The sequence below is a fragment of the Ranitomeya variabilis genome, chromosome 3, assembly GCF_051348905.1.
Source record: "Ranitomeya variabilis isolate aRanVar5 chromosome 3, aRanVar5.hap1, whole genome shotgun sequence".
Taxonomy (NCBI): Eukaryota; Metazoa; Chordata; class Amphibia; order Anura; family Dendrobatidae; genus Ranitomeya; species Ranitomeya variabilis.
In genome coordinates this window covers 693,006,512-693,030,254 of record NC_135234.1, presented here as the reverse complement: position 1 = coordinate 693,030,254, position 23,743 = coordinate 693,006,512, and the positions used below count along the sequence as shown (strand labels likewise).

At 44.3% G+C, this 23,743-nt stretch overlaps 1 protein-coding gene across 1 annotated transcript in view; it reads left to right on the top strand.

Annotated features, from left to right (window-relative positions):
* Positions 1–23,743, top strand: part of LOC143817060 (serine/threonine-protein kinase Nek3-like) — an 852,762-nt gene that overhangs the window by 23,891 nt on the left and 805,128 nt on the right. The gene's annotated exons all lie outside the window — the stretch shown is intronic.

The following is a 23,743-nucleotide window of genomic DNA, read 5'->3' as shown; positions in this document are numbered from 1 at the left end:
CCAATCTATTGCAAAGCACAGATCGGCCTTGAAAAGGATGTTTTATATATATTGCAATCCGCATTTTTTGTGCACATGCTGTGTTGTATTCCTGAGCGGAATCGCATTCCTGGAAAAAAAAAAAAAAAAAAACGCAGCATGTTCATTAAATTTGCCGAATCGCGGGGATTCCGCACACCTAGGAATGCATTGATCCGCTTACTTCCCACATGGGACTATGCCCACCATGCGGGAAGTAAGCAGATCATGTGCGGTTGGTACCCAGGGTGGAGGAGAGGAGATTCTCCTCCACGGACTGGGCACCATATAATTGTTAAAAAAAAAAAAAAAGAATTAAAATAAAAAATAGTGATATACTCACCTTCTGATGGCCCCGGAGTCTTCCCACCTCTCAGCAGTGCACGCGGCCGCTTCCGTTCCCATGGATACTTTGTGTGAAGGACCTGCAATGACGTCCCTGTCACATGACCGTGACGTCATCGCAGGTCCTGCACACAAAGCATCTATAGGAACGGAAGCCGCTGAGATCGGCTGCCTTCAGAAGGTGAGAATAACTTTTTTTTTTTTTTATTATTATTATTATTATTATTATTATTATTATTTTTAACATTCTATCTTTTACTATTGATACTACATAGGCAGCATCAATAGTAAAAAGGTTGGTCACACTTGTCAACCTGTCAATCAGTTTTCCAAGCAATGCTACAGATCGCTTGGAAAACGCTAGCATTCTGCAAGCTAATTATGCTTGCAAAACGCTAGTTTTTAGCAGGAATATGCATGCCAATTCCGCATGCGATATACCCGCGGCAGGAGTTGCAGAATTTCCACGGCAATTCTGCAACGTGTGCACTTAGCCTCAGAGTATGTTTCCACGTTCAGGATTAGGCAGCGCTTTGGACGCAGCACATGTCCGCTCTGCCGGCTTTTGTACACGCGGTGATTCCGGATGTGTTCACTGAACCGAGTGGAATCACTGTACCCTATACATTAGACTGTGATATTTATCTTGCGGAGACTAATCGTCTCCACAAGATAAATAGACATGCTGGAGTCTATAAAGACACACCACACGTGCGTATACGCAGGGAAGCCGTGGGCATCTGTACACGCATAGTGGAGACGGGATTTCTTTAAATCCACTATACTGTAACGTCTGGATGCTGCAGATTGGACGCTGCGGCTCTATGCAGCATCCAATCCACAGCGTTTACTGAACGTGGCAACATACCCTTAGTCGTCGCTCACGCTAGCCTAGAATACGGCTGAGTGCTATGTGATGTATAGACTATGGGGCAGCGCACATCTGTGATTTTTATTTATTTATTTTTTCCTACAGACCAAATTGGTCTGTGGAAAAATAATCTGCAGCATGCTGTGAGTGTCTCTAGAATTAGGGTCACACGCACCCACTGAAATCTATGGATGTGTGTAAAAGTGCAGTCCGACATCCACGGCCTCAGACAGTGGAGAAGATGGAGAAATTAATCTCCCGGTCTTCTCATTGTGCTCTGATTATCTCTTGCAAGAGAATCAGATGACACTCGGATGAGAGTTTGAGCTGAGTGTCAGCATAATTGAGCCGATTCTCCCGCATGAGAGAATCCTCACTCGTGTGACCCCGGTCTTACACTTTCTTCAGCTGGACAATTCTTTTCTATACCTTAATTAGTCCTAATATTCCTGAAGACTTTATAATAGAAGTATCCTTCTCCCCAAACCTACTGCCTGCAGCAGGCCACCTCTCCTCTGCTCACCGGGCCCCAGTGGCAGGATTCTGCTGGCTCTAACTGCCCATTCATCCTCAGATGCAGGAGCAGTTAAAATTTGTTGCCGTGTGGGAGATTCCTCCCACACGGCAACAGTTAACAGCCACCAGCCAATCATAAGCCGGCAGCTGATGTCAGCGGGCATGTCACCAGTGTATGACATCACTGTAATACGCTGGAACGAAGGTCGTCATCACAGATGCAGCGAGTGGAGGACACTGTTGGATCTTGGCCAGATAAGGAGAAACGTTTTAATTTTTTTGTAAAGCCGCGGTATGGGGCATATTATACATTATGGGGGTGCATTATACTACTATATATGACTATGGGATGCATTATACTATTATGGATGACTATGGGGGGCAATATGTAGAAACATGAGGCAGAATGGGTGGACACATGGGGTCTTGAATGTGGGAAATTATTACTATGGGGCTAATTAAAGGATATTCTTTTTGAGGATACTGTCTTCAGTGTGGGGGAGGAGAGGTCCTGTTGCTGTACAAGGTGACACGGTCGCTTTTTTTCTTCATCTGGCGTAGTGTAGAGGTTGGGAAAAAATTGGGGAATGTGCTCTAGATAACTTATTTTCTTCAGAGACAAGTCCTGGCTGGAATAAGTGATGGTGGTCTGAATTGGATGAAGAAAAGTAAAGATGAAGGACTTCACCTGGAGACGTCACAGGTGAGTCAGTGTGTTACCTCTACACTTACACAATATACTGTATACTATATACAGAGCTCTTGTGTATGTCACTGGTGATCACTTTATTACCTGAATGCTATAGACAGCGTTTGTGTGTATGTCAATGGTGATCCCTGTATTACCTGTACACTGACACTATACACTATATACATAGCTCCTCTGTATAATGTCACTGGTGATCACTGTATTACCTGTGCACTAAACACTATATACAGAGCTACTGTGTATAATGTCACCGGTGATCACGGTATTACCTGTACAAGGACATTGTATACTAAGTACAGATCTCCTGTGTATAATGACATTAGTATTGTGGTGTTTTTTTTTTTTTTTTTTAATTAATGATCAGTATTGTAGTATTCGGTCACTAAGTGGTGGTAATATGTGGTTTGGTCATGGTGTGGTGGTATTTATTCCTTGTATACGGTATTATTGGTCACCATGTGGTGGTAATATGTCATTCGATCATGGAGTGGTGGTATTTATCCTTTGTATGTGATACTATTGGTCATTTTAAAATTTGTAAAATAAATAAAAATATACCTAAATTAATACAATTTAGGTGTATATTTATTTTAACAAATGTTTAAAGGGAACCTGTCACCCCGTTTTTTCGGTATGAGATAAAAATACTGTTAAATAGGGCCTGAGCTGTGCATTGCAATAGTGTATTTTGTGGACCCCGATTCCCCACCTATGCTGCCGAAATACGTTACCAAAGTAGTCGTTTTCGCCTGTCAATCAGGCTGGTCTGGTCAAAAGGGCATGGTGTCTTCCCCCAGATTTTGCTTAGTTTTCCGTTAGTGGCGTAGTGGTGTGCGCATGCCCAAGGTCCCGAATCCTCTGCCAGGGGAGTGAAAAGAGCGCGATGTTCGGTATTTCATTGGTGATCGGTGGGTGCGGCCATCCTTTGGCCGCGCGTGCGCAGAAGCGGCGCTCTGCTGGCCGCGGCTTCAGGAAAATGGCCGCGGGATGCCGCGCGTGGGCAGACTAAGATCGCGGCGGCCATTTTCCTGAAGCCGAGATGCGAACTCTGCTTCAGGAAAATGGCCGCCGCGATATCCATCTGCGCACACACGGCATCACGCAGCCATTGTCCTGAAGCCGCGGCCACCACTGCTGGCTTGTGTGATCTGGTGATGGGAACTCTTAATGTGTGATTAGTGAGGATGTGGTGCAGAAGAGGAGTTTTTCCAAGAGAGGGTGGTGGGACTGTGGAAGGTTTGAGGGGTGGAGGTGTGGCTAGGGTGGAGCTTGGGCGGAGTTTCAAGGGGCTCTGAAAATTTTGCCAGTATGGGGCCCCAAAATTCCTAGTGCCAGCCCTGGTCACTGTTATCAGCGGCAGCAGGTGTCTGATGATGGGGTAAGAGTCCCAAAAGCCCCCACCTGCTGTCATCATTCGGACATCACTCAGACACATCGCTGGCAGAGCAGGGGGAATGATGAGAGCTAGCTTCAGCACCAGCTGCCGGGGAACAGCGCTTACTGTAGTGCTTCTTCCCCAGCAGCAGTCTGTGTGATACTGATTCATCACACGGACAGCATCCATGTGCGGTACGTGTTTACACGGACCTACTGACTTGAATGGGTCCGTGTGATCCCTGCAGCTGCACAAAAACAGACATACAGTGGGGCAAAAAAGTATTTAGTCAGTCAGCAATAGTGCAAGTTCCACCACTTAAAGATGAGAGGCGTCTGTAATTTACATCATAGGTAGACCTCAACTATGGGAGACAAACTGAGAAAAAAAAAATCCAGAAAATCACTTTGTCTGTTTTTTTTAAACATTTTATTTGCATATTCTGGTGGAAAATAAGTATTTGGTCAGAAACAAGATTTCTGCCTCTCACAGACCTGTAACTTCTTCTTTAAGAGTCTCCTCTTTCCTCCAGTCATTACCTGTAGTAATGGCACCTGTTTAAACTTGTTATCAGTATAAAAAGACACCTGTGCACACCCTCAAACAGTCTGACTCCAAACTCCACTATGGTGAAGACCAAAGAGCTGTCAAAGGACACCAGAAACAAAATTGTAGTCCTGCACCAGGCTGGGAAGACTGAATCTGCAATAGCCAACCAGCTTGGAGTGAAGAAATCAACAGTGGGAGCAAAAGTTAAAAAATGGAAGACATACAAGACCACTGATAATCTCCCTCGATCTGGGGCTCCACGCAAAATCCCACCCCGTGGGGTCAGAATGATCACAAGAACGGTGAGCAAAAATCCCAGAACCACGCGGGGGGACCTAGTGAATGAACTGCAGAGAGCTGGGACCAATGTAACAAGGCCTACCATAAGTAACACACTACGCCACCATGGACTCAGATCCTGCAGTGCCAGACGTGTCCCACTGCTTAAGCCAGTACATGTCCGGGCCCGTCTGAAGTTTGCTAGAGAGCATTTGGATGATCCAGAGGAGTTTTGGGAGAATGTCCTATGGTCTGATGAAACCAAACTGGAACTGTTTGGTAGAAACACAACTTGTCGTGTTTGGAGGAAAAAGAATACTGAGTTGCATCCATCAAACACCATACCTACTGTAAAGCATGGTGGTGGAAACATCATGCTTTGGGGCTGTTTCTCTGCAAAGGGGCCAGGACGACTGATCCGGGTACATGAAAGAATGAATGGGGCCATGTATCGTGAGATTTTGAGTGCAAACCTCCTTCCATCAGCAAGGGCATTGAAGATGAAACGTGGCTGGGTCTTTCAACATGACAATGATCCAAAGCACACCGCCAGGGCAACGAAGGAGTGGCTTCGTAAGAAGCATTTCAAGGTCCTGGAGTGGCCTAGCCAGTCTCCAGATCTCAACCCTATAGAAAACCTTTGGAGGGAGTTGAAAGTCCGTGTTGCCAAGCGAAAAGCCAAAAACATCACTGCTCTAGAGGAGATCTGCATGGAGGAATGGGCCAACATACCAACAACAGTGTGTGGCAACCTTGTGAAGACTTACAGAAAACGTTTGACCTCTGTCATTGCCAACAAAGGATATATTACAAAGTATTGAGATGAAATTTTGTTTCTGACCAAATACTTATTTTCCACCATAATATGCAAATAAAATGTTAAAAAAACAGACAATGTGATTTTCTGGATTTTTTTTTTCTCAGTTTGTCTCCCATAGTTGAGGTCTACCTATGATGTAAATTACAGACGCCTCTCATCTTTTTAAGTGGTGGAACTTGCACTATTGCTGACTGACTAAATACTTTTTTGCCCCACTGTATCTACGTGGGGGTCACTCGGACACGGTCCTTGAAAAAACACAGACACCGTGCCTTGCGAAAGTATTCGGCTCCCTGGAACATTTCAACCTTTTCCCACATATCATGCTTCAAACATAAATATACCAAATGTAAATTTTTGGTGAAGAAGCGACAAGAAGTGGAACACAATTGTGAAATTTATTGGTATATTAAATTTTTTTGGGAAATTCAAAAACTGAAAAGTGGGGTGTGCAATATTATTCGGCCCCTTTACTTTCAGTGCAGCAAACTCACTCCAGAAGTTCATTGTGGATCTCTGAATGATTCAATGTTGTCCTAAATGCCTAATGATGATAAACATAATCCACCTGTGTGTAATCAAGTCTCCGTATAAATGCACCTGCTCTGTGATAGTCTTAGGGTATGTCTCCACGTTCAGGATTGCATCAGGATTTGGTCAGGATTTTCCATCAGTATTTGTAAGCCAAAACCAGGAGTGGAACAATTAGAGGAAAAGTATAATAGAAACACATGCACCACTTCTGCATTTATCACCCACTCCTGGTTTTGGCTTACAAATACTGATGGAAAATCCTGACCAAATCCTGATGCAATCCTGAACGTGGACACATACCCTTAGGGTTCTATTTGAAACACAGAGCACATCATAAAGACCGAGGAACACAACAGGCGGGTCCGTGATACTGTTGTGGAGAGGTTTAAAGCCGGATTTGGACACAAAATGATTTCCAAAATTTTAAACATCCAAAGGAGCACTGTGCAATCGATCCAATTGAAATGGAAGGAGTATCATACCACTGCAAATCTACCAAGACTTGGCCGTCCCTCTAAACTTTCATCTCAAACAAGGAGAAGACTGATCAGAGATGCAGCCAAGAGGCCCATGATCACTGGATGAACTGCAGAGATCTACAGCTGAGGTGGGACAGTCTGTCCATAGGACAACAATCAGTCGTTCACTGCACTAATCTGCCCATTTTGGAAGAGTGGCAAGAAGAAAGCCATTTCTCAAAGATATCCATAAAAAGTGTTGTTTAAAGTTTGCAACAAGCCACCTGGGAAACACACCAAACATGTGGAAGAAGGTGCTCTGGTCAGATGAAACCAAAATCGAACTTTTTGGCAACAATGCCAAACAATATGTTTGGCGTAAAGGCAACACAGCTCATCACCCTGAACACACCATCCCCACTGTCAAACGTGGTGGCAGCATCATGGTTTGGGCCTGCTTTTTTTCAGCAGGGACAGGGAAGATGGTTAAAATTGATGGGAAGATGGATGGAGCCAAATACAGGACCATTCTTGGAAGAAAACCTGTTGGAGTCTGCAAAAGACCTGAGACTGGGATGGAGATTTGTCTTCCGACAAGACAATGATCCCAAACATAAAGCAAAATCTGCAATGGAATGGTTCACAAATAAACGTATCCAGGTGTTAGAATGGCCAAGTCAAAGTCCAGACCTCAATCCAATTGAGAATCTGTGGAGAGCTGAAAACTGCTGTTCACAAACGATCTCCATCAAACCTCACTGAGCTCGAGATGTTTGCCAAGGAAGAATGGGCAAGAATTTCAGTCTCTCGATGTATAAAACTGATCGAGACATACCCCAAGCGACTTGCAGCTGTAATCGCAGCAAAGGGTGGCGCAACAAAGTATTAAGTTAAAGGGGCCGAATAATATTGCACGCCCCACTTTTCAGTTTTTGAATTTCCATAAAAATTTTAACTAACCAATAAATTTAGTTCATCTTCACAATTGTGTTTGTTTGAAGCATGATATGTGGGAAAAGATTGAAAAGTTCCAGGGAGCCGAATACTTTCGCAAGGCACTGTATGTGCACAGACTAGTGATGAGCGATTCTACTTGTTACTCGAGATTTCCCGAGCATGCTCGGGTGGTCTCCAAGTATTTCAGCGCCTTTCCAAATCAAGTATTATCAGTTTAATTAAACACAGCTGGACTCCAATGAAGAGCAGAACCATCTCAGGCCTCTTTCACACCTCAGTGTGTCCTGTTCGTGTGGTGACAGTTTTCACACGTACCAGAGACACTGACACACGTAGACCCATTCAAATGAATGGGTCTCTGCTAGTGATGAGCGAGTATACTCGTTACCCGAGATTTCCCCGAGCATGCTTGGGTGGTCTCTGAGTATTTTGTCATGCTCGGAGATTGTTTGTCGATGCAGCTGCATGATTTGCGGCTGCTAGACAGCTTGAATACATGCGGGGATCCCCTAACAAACAGGCAACCCCCACATGTATTCAAGCTGTCTAGCAGCAGCAAGTCATGCAGCTGCGTCGACATAAACTAAATTTCCGAGCATGCCAAAATATTCAGAGACCACCGAAGCATGCTCGGGGAAATCTTGAGTAACGAGTATACTCTTATCACTAGCAGAGACCCATTCATTTGAATGGGTCTACGTGTGTCAGTGTCTCCGGTACTGTGAAAACTGTCACCACACGAACCGGACACACTGACGTGTGAAAGAGACCTGAGATGGTTCTACTCTTCATTGGAGTCCAGCTGTGTTTAATGAAACTGATAGGACTTGATTTGGAAAGGCACACACCTGTCTATATAAGACCTCACAGCTCACAGTGCATGCCATACCAAATGAGAATCATGAGGTCAAAGGAACTGGCCAAGGCGCTCAGAGACAGAATTGCGGCAAGGCACAGATCTGGCCAAGGTTACAACAGAATTTCTGCAATACTAAAGGTTCCTAAGAGTACAGTGGCCTCCATAATCCTTAAATGGAAGAAGTTTGGGACCACCAGAAGTCTTCCTAGACCTGGCCATCTAGTCAAACTGAGCAATGGTGGGAGAGAAGAGCCTTTGTGAGAGAAGTAAAGAAGAACCTCAAGATCACTGTGGCTGAGCTCCAGATATGCAGTAGGGAGATGGGAGAAAGTTCCACAAAGTCAACTATCACTGCAACCCTCCACCAGTCGGGCCTTTATGGCAGAGTGGCCCAACGTAAGCCTCTCCTCAGTCAAGACATATGAAAGCTCACATAGTTTGCTAAAAAAAAAAAAAACACATGAAGGACTCCCAGACTATGAGAAATAAGATTCTCTGGTCTGATGAGACGAAGAAAGACCTTTTTGGTGATAATTCTAAGCGGTATGTGTGGAGAAAACCAGGCACTGCTCATCACCTGCCCAATCCCTACAGTGAAACATGGTGGTGGCAGTATCATGCTATGGGGATGTTTGTAAGCTGCAAGAACAGGACGACTGGATGTCATTGATGGAAACATGAATGCGGCCAAGTACAGAGATATCCTGGATGAAAACCTCTTCCAGAGTGCTCTGGACCTCTCTTGTTGGAAGGTGAACCTTCGGCCAAGTCTATGACCCTAAGCACACAGCTAAAATAACAAAGGAGTGGCTTCAGAACAACTCTGTAACCTGAAAATGGCTGACCACCAACGTTCACCATCGAACTTGACGGAACTGGAGAGGATCTGCAAGGAAGAATGGCAGAGGATCCCCTAATCCAGGTGTGAAAAACTTGTTGCATCATTCCCAAAAAGACTCATGGCTGTACTAGCTCAAAAGGTGCTTCTACTCAATACGGAGCAAAGGGTCTGAATACTTATGACCATGTGATATTTCAGTTTTTCTTTTTAATACATTTGCAAAAATTACTACATATCTGGGTTTTTTTCAGTCAAGATGGGGTGCAGAGTGTACATTAATGAGAAAAAAAATTAACTTTTTTGAATTTACCAAATGGCTGCAATGAAACAGAGTGAATAATTTAAAGGGGTCTGAATACTTTCTGTACCCAGTGTATGGAACCTATTCTGTATGAAGCATTATATGGGGCCCATCATATACTATATGGGGCTCATTATGTATGGAGCTCACAGTGTGTGGAGCAATATATGGGGCTTATTATGTATGGAGCATTATATAGGCTCATGCTGTATGGAGCATTATATGGGGCCCATCATATACTGTATGGAGCAATGTATAGGGAACATTATGTATAGAGCAATATACAGTTATATGAAAAAGTTTGGGCACCCCTATTAATCTTAAGCTTAATGTTTTATAAAAATTGTTTTTTTTTGCAACAGCTATTTCAGTTTCATATATCTAATAACTGTTGGACACAGTAATGTTTCTGCCTTGAAATGAGGTTTATTGTACTAACAGAAAATGTGCAATCTGCATTCAAACAAAATTTGACAGGTGCATAAGTATGGGCACCTCACCAGAAAAGTGACATTAATATTTTGTAGATCCTCCTTTGCAAAAATAACAGCCTCTAGTCCCTTCCTGTAGCTTTTAATGAGTTCCTGGATGAAGGTATTTTTGACCATTCCTCTTTACAAAACAATTCCAGTTCAGTTAAGTTTGATGGTCGCCGAGCATGGACAGCCCTCTTCAAATGATCCCACAGCTGTTCAATGATATTCAGGTCTGGGGACTGGGATGGCCATTCCAGAACAGTGTAATTGTTCCTCTGCATGAATGCCTGAGTAGATTTGGAGCGCTGTTTTGGATCATTGTCTTGCTGAAAGATCCATCCCCTGCGTAACTTCAACTTTGTCACTGATTCATGAACATTGTCAAGAATCTGCTGATACTGAGAGGAATCCATGCGTCCCTCAGCTTTAACAAGATTCCCGGTGCCGGCATTGGCCACACAGCCCCAAAGCATGATGGAACCTCCACCAAATTTTACTGTGGGTAGCAAGTGTTTTTCTTGGAATGCTGTGTTTTTTTTGCCGCCATGCATAACGCCTTTTTGTATGACCAAACAACTCAATCTTGGTTTCATCAGTCCACAGGACCTTCTTCCAAAAATAAATTGGCTTCTCCAAATGTGCTTTTGCATACCACAGCCGACTCTGTTTGTGGCGTGCTTGCAGAAATGGCTTCTTTCGCATCACTCTCCCATACAGCTTCTCCTTGTGCAAAGTGCGTTGTATAGTTGACCGATGCAAGTTGATGCTGCAGCTCTCTGGAGGTGGTCTGAGGATTGTCCTTGACTGATCTCACCATTCTTCTTCTCTGCCTTTCTGATGTTTTTCTTGGCCTGCCACTTCTGGCCTTAACAAGAACTGTACCTGTGTTCTTCCATTTCCTTACTATGTTCCTCACAGTGGAAATTGACAGGTTAAATCTCTGAGACAGCTTTTTGTATCCTTCCCCTGAACAACTATGTTGAATAATCTTTGTTCTCAGATCATTTGACAGTTGTTTTGAGGAGCCCATGATGCCACTCTTCAGAGGAGATTCAAACAGGAGAACAACTTGCAAGTGGCCACTTTAAGTAGCTTTTCTCATGATTGCATACACCTGGCTGTGAAGTTCAAAGCTCAATGAGGTTACAAAACCAAAAAAAGTGCTTTAGTAAGTCAGTAAAAAGTAGGTAGGAGTATTTAAAACAAGAAAATGATAAGGGTGCCCATACTTGTGCAATCTGCATTCAAACAAAATTTGACAGGTGCATATTTTCTGTTAGTACAATAAACCTCATTTCAAGGCAGAAACATTACTGTGTCCAACAGTTATTAGATATATGAAACTGAAATAGCTGTTGCAAAAAAAAACAATTTTTATAAAGCATTAAGCTTAAGATTAATAGGGGTGCCCAAACTTTTTCATATAACTGTATGGGGCTTATTATGTATGGACCATTATATGAGCCCCATTATTCTGTATGGACCCTTATATGGTGCTCATTATGTATGGAGCAATATACAAGGTCCATTATTCTGTATAGAGCATTATATGGGACACATTATTCTGTACGGAGCACTATGTGGTGCTCGTTATACTGTATGGAGGACTATACTGTCCGCTTTCTGAGCAACTGATATCACTCATGTAATGTAAGTGAAATCTTTGGCATTGTACTATACCTATATTTATCTGCTGTCTATACATTGTGGTATGTGTTAAAGGGGCCCACTGAGACTCTTTCACCCGGGGACCACAAAACCTGGAGCCGGCCCTGCCTATCGCGAAAAGCATTAATGAGGCAAAAAGTTGGGGAGGGTGTTTAAGATAATAATGTATTGTTCCTATTAGCTGTGACTGATGCTGTCCCTCCAATTGCCGCCCTAGGCACTGGACTGTTAGTGCCTTATAGCATATACAGCCCTGCACCAGAACGGCTGCTAGAAGAATCACAGACACATTCTGACTCTTGAGCCTAAGGGGGCCCAAACAACACCTTTGCCCCCATAAGAAGACCAATACTATCAATGACCTGTGATAGATGTGGACTTTGTTGGAGATTTTGGACACACAAGCCCAAAGCTACACCATTGTCTTCCAGCTCTGGTCATTAAGCGGTTAATAGTCGTGAGCAAATCTGTGAAAGTATAATTTTCCACTCTAGTGATCAATAATGTGAGAGTTTTAATTTACTAAGTAAAATGTGGAGTAAATTGCATAAAAAGTATCACTGGATAAATTATTGTCCGCGCCATCTTCTACCGAGTGCAGGGTGATCAGCCGACATGATGCGATTATTTAGAGCTGTCATATACGTCACAGCTTCAAATCTCGTCCATAAACCCCTTTCTCCGGACTTTTCTACAACACTTATTTCTATAACATTAATGCTGCACTTTTTGATGATAAAAGTTCCCAATGTATTTCTTAACCCTAGAATACGTGTCGGGGGGATTTTAGGCCCCCGGTGCTTACTTTTTTGCTATTATCTGCTAAATTACTTTAGTTAGAATTTTGAAACTCTAGGTATTCCTCAAGTATGTCGTTGTTGGTAATATCCAGTTGTTCATATAATTTTTTTTGTGAGGCATTTTGGTGTAGCAATGCTTTTTTGGCGAAAATCACATCTGTACGGAACGGGGGCTTTTTAGGGCCCCTGCTATATTTATTATGTACTCAGCAGTGTTTGTGTCTCAAGTTACTTTATTTGTAGTCAGGGTTGCTGGTGGAGGGGCCAGGGGGTGGAATCTAGCTAATCAGAAGAACTATACTAAATTTCTACCTGAAGTTAGTTGCTAATATTATTATTATTACACCTACTACATGTTGGGATAGGATCTTGGAGATGGGAATACCCCTGTAAGGTGATATTATGTATCATGCTCTGCATTTCTCTTTCCTACAGAGGTGAGTGGCGTACATAGACACTATTTATCTCTCTCTGTAGAAGCAGTCTGTCACAGATCACTTTTGCAGTCAGTTCTTTTTCCTCTTGCAAGCAGTGACTGACTGTCATGAAGTTCACACGCTCTTTGAAATAAGAGGTTCTTCAGAAGCTGCAGCAGTGTGCACTACACATTTCTGTGTCAACGTTACTGCAGGACAACATAGCACAGTGCACAGATGCTGCAGAACTTAAAGGGGTTGTCCGGCCTCAAGCTACAAGTCTGCAGTCCCTTTATGTGACTGCAGACTTTGTGAATCCTCACATTGCGCTGCCCTGGGAGTCCTATTGGTTGGGGACATGTACAAGGAAGGAATATTGTTATCCTTCTCTATGATCAGAGCAGGGCCGGTTTTAGGCAAAGTAGGGCCCTAGGCAAAAGTTTAAAATGGGGCCCCAAATACTAACATATTGCACATCACACAGAAACATTTTGGTTGTAGCTACATGCGCTGATGTCAGGCCACTAAACGAGTGTGATCAACAATATTAAAGTCATTCGCCACTTGTTTCCAGCCTCTTTACACTGGCTGAGGAATAATGATGGGGACAGAATGATCACTAGTAAATAAATCATCTTAGCAGCATATCTGCAGTTTTCACTGGGCGATGTGCTGGTGAGAACAATGATTTTTGTTCCGGCATAACCAATCCAATTACTTGTGCCCGCTATTAAAGTGAAATGAATATTAACTGCTCTCCACTCCTATAGTCCCACCCATCTCTGTGAGCCGGCTTCAGTGCATAGCGGTGGGAGGGACTATGGGCGTGGGGAGCAGTGAATATGAATTTTTCTGTAACAGCGGGTACAGGCACTAGCCACAGCAGCCAACTCTTGCCTCCAGTCACCCACTGCTCCGCTGCAGCTTCACTGACACCGGGCAGGCAATAGGGCCTGACTCAGGGGCCCCATAGCAGCTGCATGGTGTGCCGCTATTAGCGACACACCACTGGCTGGGGGCAGGAGCAGACACTAATAGCTTGGGGCCCCTGTTCAAGAACTGTGTCTGGGCCCCCTCCCTGCCCGGTACGCTGCTTTTGATGATTGCAATCTGGCAATGGGACCCTGGAGCCTCGGGCTCCGAGAAACAAGTCAGAATGCCCTCATTATTACTGCCCTGCAAGCAGGGCATACTTAGCAATCACAGGGCCCCCTCAGCTATAAAAAATATATATTTAGATTTTTTCACTGAGATGGAGATAGATAGATAGATATAGATATATCTAATATATAAAGCTGAATGTGTGTATATGTGTGTATGTCCGGGATTGGCATCTGAACCGTCGCAGTTACAGGCACAAAATTTTGCACAGTCACACGTCTGGACCCCGAGAGCGTCAAAGCTATGTTGTGAGGTGAAATTTTAACCCCGCGCTTTCCAATTCACCAAACAATTTTGCCCCTATCTGCATAATGGGGAAAAAATGAAAGGAAAAGTGTTGGAGGCAAATTAACAGCTGCCAGATGTGAACAAGGGGGACTTAAAGAATGACAGCGATGGCGCCAAAGAGTATATACTGTACAGTTGCTAAGGTGGGGCCCCGACATGGGATAATCACCACACCACCACGGGGATATGAACACACACACAAAATGCGCCACACACTACCACGTGCTCGAACACATATACCACCCTCAGCGCACATTTCACCACACATACACCAACCTCGCCACATAAAAGTCGAAACACAAAAGTCGCCGCTCAAAACTCTCCACGCGCAAAACTCTCCACATGCAAAACTCGCCACACGTGCAAAACTCACCTCATGGAAAACTCACCACACGCGGAAAAAATGCCACATGCACAAAAGTTGCAACACATGCAAAAGTTGCCTCACACAAAACTTGCACATACTCAAAAGGCACCACACAAAACTCGCCACGTGCAAAACTCGCCACGCGCAAAGCTTGCTGCATACAACTTGCTACACTAACCTGTCACATGCAACTCGACACACAAAAAGTAGCTACATGCATGTCGCCACACAAAACTCATCTCACAAAAGTCGCTACATGCATATCGCCACACGCAACTCAACACACACAACTTGACACACGAAACTCGCCCTAAAACATACACAAGTCTGGTATTATCCTTAAATAAAAATCTGATTAATAAGCAGACAAACAAGAGCAACAAATGTACCATATAGGAAATACGGCAGCTGTCAGTCACATGACCAGTCTATTATGTGTATGTGTGAGCTAATATATACTGCCAGGGGGTGGGCTTACTGTTGGCTGGGGATTTATCAGGCTGCCAATTTAGCTTACAAATACTGAGGTAAAAATACTGACCAAATAACGTGTGAACGAGGTCTAATACAGGAGGAGATGACATACAGATATATACTATATACAGGAGGAGATGACACAGGTATATACTATTTACAGGGGAGATGACACACAGTTATATACTATATACAGGAGGAGATGACACACAGATATATACTATATACAGGAGAGATGACACACAGGTATATACTATATACAGGAGGAGATGACATACAGGTATATACTATATACAGGAGGAGATGACACACAGATATATACTATATATAGGTGAGATGACACACAGGTATATACTATATACAGGAGATGACATACAGGTATATACTATATATAGGAGATGACATACAGGTATATACTATATACAGGGGACATGACACACAGCAGGTATATACTATATACAGGAGATGACATACAGGTGTATACTATATATAAGGGAGATGGCAAACATGTATATACGGAGGTGAAAATGAAAAGGTGTGAGTGCAAAATGAGAGGAGTGAGGGAAAATAGTGGAGTGATCAGAAAATGACAGATGTGAGGTCGAAATGACAAGTGTTAGGGGGAATGAGAGGCGTGATGGGAAAATAAGAGAAGTGAGGTGCTATAACTAACCACAGATATTTACTATGCCCAGGCAACGCCGGGCTCTTCAGCTAATATATATATATATATATATATATATATTATACACACAGTGGGGCAAAAAAGTATTTAGTCAGTCAGCAATAGTGCAAGTTCCACCACTTAAAAAGATGAGAGGCGTCTGTAATTTACATCGTAGGTAGACCTCAACTATGGGAGACAAACTAAGAAAAAAAAATCCAGAAAATCACATTGTCTGTTTTTTAACATTTAATTTGCATATTATGGTGGAAAATAAGTATTTGGTCAGAAACAAAATTTCATCTCAATACTTTGTAAAATATCCTTTGTTGGCAATGACAGAGGTCAAACGTTTTCTGTAAGTCTTCACAAGGTTGCCACACACTGTTGTTGATATGTTGGCCCATTCCTCCATGCAGATCTCCTCTAGAGCAGTGATGTTTTTGGCTTTTCGCTTGGCAACACGGACTTTCAACTCCCTCCAAAGGTTTTCTATAGGGCTGAGATCTGGAGACTGGCTAGGCCACTCCAGGACCTTGAAATGCTTCTTACGAAGCCACTCCTTTGTTGCCCTGGCGGTGTGCTTTGGATCATTGTCATGTTGAAAGACCCAGCCACGTTTCATCTTCAATGCCCTTGCTGATGGAAGGAGGTTTGCACTCAAAATCTCACGATACATGGCCCCATTCATTCTTTCATGTACCCGGATCAGTCGTCCTGGCCCCTTTGCAGAGAAACAGCCCCAAAGCATGATGTTTCCACCACCATGCTTTACAGTAGGTATGGTGTTTGATGGATGCAACTCAGTATTCTTTTTCCTCCAAACACGACAAGTTGTGTTTCTACCAAACAGTTCCAGTTTGGTTTCATCAGACCATAGGACATTCTCCCAAAACTCCTCTGGATCATCAAAATGCTCTCTAGCAAACTTCAGACGGGCCCGGACATGTACTGGCTTAAGCAGTGGGACACGTCTGGCACTGCAGGATCTGAGTCCATGGTGGCGTAGTGTGTTACTTATGGTAGGCCTTGTTACATTGGTCCCAGCTCTCTGCAGTTCATTCACTAGGTCCCCCCGCGTGGTTCTGGGATTTTTGCTCACCGTTCTTGTGATCATTCTGACCCCACGGGGTGGGATTTTGCATGGAGCCCCAGATCGAGGGAGATTATCAGTGGTCTTGTATGTCTTCTATTTTCTAATTATTGCTCCCACTGTTGATTTCTTCACTCCAAGCTGGTTGGCTATTGCAGATTCAGTCTTCCCAGCCTGGTGCAGGACTACAATTTTGTTTCTGGTGTCCTTTGACAGCTCTTTGGTCTTCACCATAGTGGAGTTTGGAGTCAGACTGTTTGAGGGTGTGCACAGGTGTCTTTTTATACTGATAACAAGTTTAAACAGGTGCCATTACTACAGGTAATGAGTGGAGGAAAGAGGAGACTCTTAAAGAAGAAGTTACAGGTCTGTGAGAGCCAGAAATCTTGATTGTTTGTTTCTGACCAAATACTTATTTTCCACCATAATATGCAAATTAAATGTTAAAAAAACAGACAATGTGATTTTCTGGATTTTTTTTTACTCAGTTTGTCTCCCATAGTTGAGGTCTACCTATGATGTAAATTACAGACGCCTCTCATCTTTTTAAGTGGTGGAACTTGCACTATTGCTGACTGACTAAATACTTTTTTGCCCCACTGTATATATCTATATATATCTATTATCCTTTCGCATTCATTTCTGCTGGTTCCAGTGCAGTCAGACTTGCAGCCAAGTGGCAACTAGTGTCCTCTGTCAATGAATAGAACACTACAGACAAGGCTGACACTCTAGTTGGCACATGACAGCAAGTGTGCAAAGCGCCTCCTCGTTGTTATGTGATACTAGATGGTGGCCCGATTCTAACGCATCGGGTATTCTAGAATATGTATGTATGTATGTATGTATGTATGTACGTCGCGCTTAGCACAGCCACATAGTATATAGCACAGCCACGTAGTATATTACACAGCCACGTAGTATATTACACAGCTACGTAGTGTATAACACAGGCCATGTAGTATATAACACAGACAGCCACGTAGTATATAGCACAGCCACATAGTATATAGCAGCCACAAAGTATAAAGCACAGCCCACGTAACACAGACAGCCACGTAGTATATAGCATCCACGTAGTATATAACACAGCCCACGTAATATATAACATAGCCCACGCAGTATATAACACTGCCCACGTAGTATATAGCAACAAGGCAGTATATAACACAGCCCACGAAATATATAACAGCCCACGTAATATATAACAGCCCACATAATATATAGCACAGCCCACGTACTATATAACACAGCCCACGCAGTATAAAACACTGCCCACATAGTATATAGCTGCAAGGCAGCATATAACACAGCCCACATAGTATATAGCAGTGTGGGCACCATATCCCTGTTAAAAAAAAAAAAATAGTTATATACTCACCCTCCGGCGTCCACCGAAGCTGTCCCGATGTGCGCGATGCTGCAAAAAAGAATAAAAAATTGTGCTATTCTCACCTTCCGACATCCACCGATGCGCGCGATGCTGCCGCCAGCTTCCGTTCCCAGTGATGCATTGCAAAATTACGCAATGCATCACTGGGAACGGAAGCTGGCGGCAGCATCGCGCGCATCGGTGGATGTCGGAAGGTGAGAATAGCACAATTTTTTATTCTTTTTTTCTTCTTTTTAACATTAAATCTTTTTACTATTGATGCTGCATAGGCAGCATCAATAGTAAAAAGTTGGTCCGGGATGGGGGGACACACTGGCACTGACTGGAGGGGAGTAGGGAGGGGCCAATTCGCGGCCAGACTAAGCTTGTTGCTGATTGGTCGCGCCCGGCTGGCCGCGACCAATCAGCGACGCGGGATTTCCGTTACGGAAGTTACAGACAAACAGACGGAAGTACCCCTTAGACAATTACATATATAGATTACATAACCACGATATGTCTGGTATCTGCTCTACATATACTGTACAAACATACACGCATATACCGTAAATACATACACTACATACACACAGATACACCTACAAATACAGTATATGAAAAACATACATATACCATACATACACACAGATACACATACCGTACATACACACATGCATATACCGTACAGTCACACACATACTGTACATACATATACCGTACATACAGACACATATACCTTACATACATACACACATATACCGTACATACATACAGATACACATACTGTACATAGAACCGCCTCCAAGATTTCTCCTGAATATCCCCCATCCTCTGGAATTCCATGCCTCAACACGTCTGACTATCCACCACCCTCGGATCCTTCAGACGGAACCTGAAAACCCATCTCTTCAAGAAAGCCTACAATAACCATTCTGCCGCCTCGCCACCGCCAGAGCTGCTGCACCTCCGACCTTCTGTCTCTTCCCCACTATCCCATAGAATGTAAGTCCGCAAAGACAGGGTCCTCTCCCCTCTGTACCAGTCTGTCACTGTAAACTTGATTACTGTAAATATTTATAACCCTGTATGTAACCCCTTCTCATTTACAGCACCATGGAATTAATGTTGCTATATATATATATAATAATAATAATACACACATAGTTATATACACATATTGTATACACATACCATACATACACACAAATACATACAGTATACCGTACATACATACACACACCGTACATACATATACCGTGCATACACACACATACTGTATACCGTACATACATACATACAGATACATACACGTGCCATACATACACACATACAGTATATACACATATAGTATAAACATACCACACACATATACACACATATACTGTATGTACATGCACATAAACATACATATACTGTACATGCATACACACACAGCCATACAAATATACCATACATACACACATATACCGTACATACATACACAGAAACATACACATAGATACACACAGATGCACACATACATACATACACATACAAGCATATACGTACACACATATCAATCAATCTGTGCTATCAGGTGAGCCCTTGGATGAGGTCACATAGCTCAGCTGGAGAGGGCTGCAGAACCCACTGTGGGGGATGGGACACAGACATCACTGATATCAGCCCCCTGGTGCTGCTGTGCTGTCCCGTGCAGTGAGCTCCTCCCCATCTCTTCACAGTGAGGACGGAGATGCTGAGCCTGCTCTGAATAGAACAGTGGAGGGAGCAGAAGACACACTGTAAGTCCTGCTGTTCCTCCACTGCTGTCTCTATGTGCTGTGCTGCGGGGCCCCTGACTGTAGGCGAGTACTCACCATTGGGACGCGCCATGCAGGGGGACAGACGGCAGCCAGTGAGCGCTCTCCTCCATCTAGTGAGGAAAGCGTTCATTGGCCAGCGTCTCTCCCTGCATGACATGCCCCCTTTTTGATCCCCTGCATTTCGCGCCCGCTCTCTCCCCGGCACCCGGTGTTCCATGATTACAGGACAGAGTGAGAGGGGCCCGATCCTGCATGATATCGGGCCTGCATGCAGGGGCCCCCCTCCACCTCTGGGCCCTGTAGCAGTGCCATCAGCAATATGTCCACCACTGGCTGGGGTCCCCTAGGGCAGCAGGGGCCCTAGGCAGTTGCCTAGTCTGCCTGCCCCTAACGCCGGCCCTGGATCAGAGAGAAATATCTCCTTCCACATAAAGATCATTATGAATATTTACAAATAAGACATTTTCTACAGAGAAAAAAAGATATATTTTCACAACTCTCCAAACTATATACAATGCTCCTCGCTCCGGCGCAATAGATGAGAGCGATGTCCGTAAGCTACAACCATATGCTGGAGGAGACGTTCCCCTCTCTGGACTCGTATCTCCACAAATGGGAGACTGATCTGCAATGTTGGATCACCCCAGGACAATGGCGGATGTCCTTCTCAATGATAGGGACACACTCTAAATGCACTATTCACCTGGAGAACGCCAGAAAGCAGCTGTACAGGTGGTACTTCACACCATACAGATTGTCTAAGATCTACCGCAGCTCCCCAGATGTGTGCTGGAGGTGCGGAGAAGCCAACGTAGATATGTTACATGTTTGGTGGAAGTGCCATAAAGTGGAGCAGCTCTGGGACGCAATCTCCCATCTGGTGTCTCAAATTAGTAGCATCCCAATGAAAACTGGGAAGAGCAGGCGCTTCTGGCCATTGGCCTGGATTTAATCCCGTACGAGTTCACGGCAGTGATTGCGCACATTCTCATAGCTACTAAAATTAAAATTGCAGGATATTGGAAAAATCACAAATTGTCACGACCCCTTCCCTTTTCCCTTCTTTTTCCTATCATATTTAGCTATGTTAAATTATTATACTAGCTGAAGAGCCCGGAGTTGCCCAGGCATAGTAACTAACTGTGGTTAGTTATAGCACCTCACGTCTCTCATTTTCCCCCTCACTTCTCTCGTTTTCCCCTCACTCCTCTCATTTTACCCTCACTCCTCTCAATTTTACCCTCACTCCTCTCATTTTCTCCCCTCACTTCTCTCATGTCCCCCCCCTAACACCTGTCATTTTGACCTCACACCTGTCTTTTTCCAATCACTCCACTATTTTCCCCTCACTCCTCTCCTTTTGCACTCACACCTCTTCATTTTCACCTTACACCTCTCATTTTCATCTCACACCTCTCATTTTCATCTGACACCTCTCATTTTTCCATCAGTATATGCCTGTATGTTATCCCCCCTGTATATAGTATATACCTGTATGTCATATCCCCTGTATATAGTATATACCTGTATGTCATCTCCCCTGTATATAGTATATACCTGTATGTCATCTCCCCTGTATATAGTGTATACCTGTATGCCATCTCCTCCTGGCTGTCAATTTGCCTCCAACACTTTTCCTTTCACTTTTTCCCCATTGTTTGGTGAATTGGAACGCGCGGAGTTAAAATTTCACCTCACAACATAGCCTATGATGCTCTCAGGGTCCAGACGTGTGACTGTGCAAAATTTTGTGGCTGTAACTGCGACGGTGCAGATGTCAATCACACACACACACACACACACACACACACACACACACACACACACACACACATTCAGCTTTATATATTAGATTCAGCCGATTAACGTTTTGAGGAAACGTCTGTAACAATGCACAAGGACTGGAGGCTACATGGTTGTTAAATAGGACTTTATTTCAAATTAATTAAAAGTTTATGGATAAAAAAAAGACAGTCAGAAACAAGCAGAGGTCAGGGCAGGCGGCAGTGCAAAAACGTGATCCATTGAACAAGCCATAGTCATAACCAGAAAATCCATCTGAGAAGCAGCTGTGCAGACGATGTTGTGGGCATGCTGCAAGCCACTCACCACTGTATTTTCCTCTGGCTAGTGCCATGGAATTCTCTCCTAGGTAGAATGGACGCCCCCCCCCCCCCCCCGTTGAAGAATACACGGGGGGGTCGCATGATAACACAGCCCCTCCACATATCCCCCTCGGTTTTTATACAATGTCTGACATTAAGCTACTATAGGCTTCGTGAGGTAATGAGGTTTTCTGTGGAAAGGGTTAAATTATTCAGTAAGCTGCGCTATGCGTGAGCAGGTTATAACTGGTTGTAACAGGTTTTATTCCCGCACTTTTTGTGAGCTCTGATTGGTTTATAGGAAAAGTGCGGGAAGAATCTTCTCTATATAATCAGCTGTTCCATCAGCTGTCGCTCAGTCATCTGATGAAGACAGAAGACAGCTGATGGATTCCCTTCTGCAGCAGCTGATCCAAAGCGCGGAGGCGGAGGGCGGCGCCGACTGGCTGCGGAGTTGCCTGGCGATGAGGCCGGCTATAAAACCTACCTCTGTTTCAGAGGTGCCTGCTTCTCCAGCGCCTAGGCTGTCACCCTCCCCTCAGCAGGACGGAGCTCCCTCGACACCGGCGCAGTCAAGTCGGAATCCCGGGAGGAGTCGCAAGGCGAGAGTGGCATATTCTCCATCTCCACCATCTTCGCTGGTGCCGGAAAGCGCTCTGCCGGCACGCAGTAGCAGGCGGAAGTCGTCACGGCGGAAGTCCCGGAGTCCACCGCGAGATCTTCAGAGGAGCCGGATGACGTCTCATCTTCAAGCGCCGGATGCTGCATCTGCGTCCGGCGCGTCACGAATGGAAGATCCGGAAGAGTCCCCTGTGCCTGCAGCTTCGGCGGATTCCCCATCTAACCGCTTTGGCCGTACAAGCCCCGCAGCGGTCCAGGGACCATGGCGCAACTCTGAGCCCGGCAACAGCGAAATCATCCCCTCAAGTTCACCAGCCGCCGCGTCTGCCGCTGCCAGATCCTGAATGAATCAATCGGCTGCACCCAGCAGAGAGATGTTACACCCTCCTCATCGAGCGCATTCGCCTGCAGGAGCAGGCTCGAGTGCCGTCTCCCACGTCGCTCAGGACCGGAGGCTTCACGGAAGCGGTGAGAGCCTAAATGTCCCACTGTCTGTGAATCCCCTTGATGTAGAAGATTTAGTTAGGGAGGCGTTGGAAGAATATCTGGGCAGTGGCGTCCTTTGTTCTGCTCCCAGATATTCTTGCAATGATACCAATTCTGGTAGCTGTAATGCTGTTTTGAAACCAGGTATGCCAGAGATTCTTGTGAAGGAATCTCTTACATGTGATATATCGCCGCTGGGTTTTCATTTGTCACCTGCGGTGAAAGAACTGATATGGAGCAGAGCATTCGTGGATATTTTTTTCCCTTTTACCTTCTGGTAGGGAACAGCAGGGCAGATTCGAGAGGAAGGAGGACTCGGATGATAAAAAGAAATCCATTCCAGTTAAATAATTTAATAACTGGATACAGGCTTTCTCAATCTATTCTGCTGTATTGGGGGAGAAGTTTCCGAACCTTTGCTCTGGGCTATTTCAACATTTAGACTCCATCCTAGAAGCATATCGTAATTTCGGAGGTATGGCCTGGTTGCTTTATGACGAGGCATTCAGGCAGAAATT